The 1,574-nt window shown below is 43.4% G+C and overlaps 1 protein-coding gene across 10 annotated transcripts in view; it reads right to left on the bottom strand.

Moving 5' to 3' along the window:
• The window catches only part of SRPK2 (SRSF protein kinase 2), a 277,462-nt gene that overhangs the window by 263,453 nt on the left and 12,435 nt on the right, over nt 1-1,574 (bottom strand). The gene's annotated exons all lie outside the window — the stretch shown is intronic.

Genomic DNA, 1,574 nt, shown 5'->3' on the forward strand with positions numbered 1-1,574 from the left:
CCCAGGAGGCGGAGGTTGCGGTGAGCCGAGATCGCGCCATTGCACTCCAGCCTGGGTAACAAGAGCGAAACTCCGTCTCAAAAAAAAAAAAAAAAAGGTTCAATGTCTTTGACCTAATATTTCTATTTGCAGAACTCCATCTAGTCTAAGAAAATCTGAAATGCAAAGATATTCACTGAAATATTATCACGCCAACAAACTGGAGACATCTGTCCAGCAATAGGGAAATATTTAAGCAAATTAAATAAATTAGAATGTTAGTCACTAATAATTAGCTATGAAGTTTTTCAAGACATGAAAAATGTTTATAACAAAATGTAAAATGAGGAAAGCAGGATATAAAATCATATATAAGAGATGATAAAGTAAGCAACAAAAACATAGTAACAGAAAAAGAACAGAAAAAAATATACTAAAATATTAGCAATGTCCTATCTGTGCATATCGTGCTTGCTGGTGAGAATATGAGTCATTTTTTTTTCTGTCTTTTAATACTCCTGTAATTTCTAGATATGGCATATAGTATTTTTAAAACAGGGAAAAAAATATTTTTAAAAAATGTGTTTCCAATTCAAGACGCTTCAGTCTCCTGAAGGAAACAATAAATTCAATATTATCCCAACCCAATGGCAAAACAATACTGGGATAGGGACTTGAAAAATATTGCCTTAATGAAAAAATACGCAAAAATGGCCCCCAAAAATGTAATAGCAAGCATAACACATAAGTATGAGGGTATGAGAGAGCCCTGCGTTTCCAAAAACTAAAATGTAGTCAGGCCAGGCACAGTGGCTCACACCTGTAATCCCAACACTTTGGAAAGTCAAAGTGGGAGGACAGCTTGAGGCGAGGAGTTCAAGACCAACCTGGGCAGCAAAGCAATACGCACCTGTATTTTAAAAAGAAAAGAATATGTATGGCGGGAGTTGGAGGCGATAAAAAAAAAAAAAATGTATTCAAAATCACAGCAATGAAAGTAACTTGGAACTAGAGCAAAAACAGAGACGTCAACATGCTCAAGTACAGGTGGAAATACAATTGAGTAGGCACAACGGGATAAGCTATTTAGAAGTGGGGACCGAGGCAATGCGCATGCCCAGCGCCATCTTGCGCATGCGCTCTCTGCGGCTTCCCTTGACCTCTGACCCTCCGGTCACTCTTCAGCCCCAGCCACAAGGCGCGGAAATCGGAGCCGGAGTGCCGGTAGCAGAGCGGCTGCCATGGCCAAGTACCACGCGCAGATCATCGTAATGGGTGTGCAGGTGGTGGGCAGGGCCTTTGCACAGGCCTTGCGGCTGCAGTTTGCAGCCTACCAGCCCGCAGCTGATGCCCGAGGACACGCTGGACACCGGTCTGCAGCCGCTTCCAACCTCTCCAGCCTCAGCCTTCAGCAGGCACAGCAGATTCTCAACGTGTCCAAGCTGAGCCCCTAATTCATAGCTTGGTAATAAATGTCTTTTCTTTAAAAAAAGAAAGAAAAAGGGGCCGGGCGCGGTGGCTCAAGCCTGTAATCCCAGCACTTTGGGAGGCCGAGGCGGGTGGATCACGAGGTCAAGAGATCGAGACCATCCTGG

The sequence above is a fragment of the Cebus imitator genome, unplaced genomic scaffold (genome assembly GCF_001604975.1).
Source record: "Cebus imitator isolate Cc_AM_T3 unplaced genomic scaffold, Cebus_imitator-1.0 Scaffold352, whole genome shotgun sequence".
Taxonomy (NCBI): domain Eukaryota; kingdom Metazoa; phylum Chordata; class Mammalia; order Primates; family Cebidae; genus Cebus; species Cebus imitator.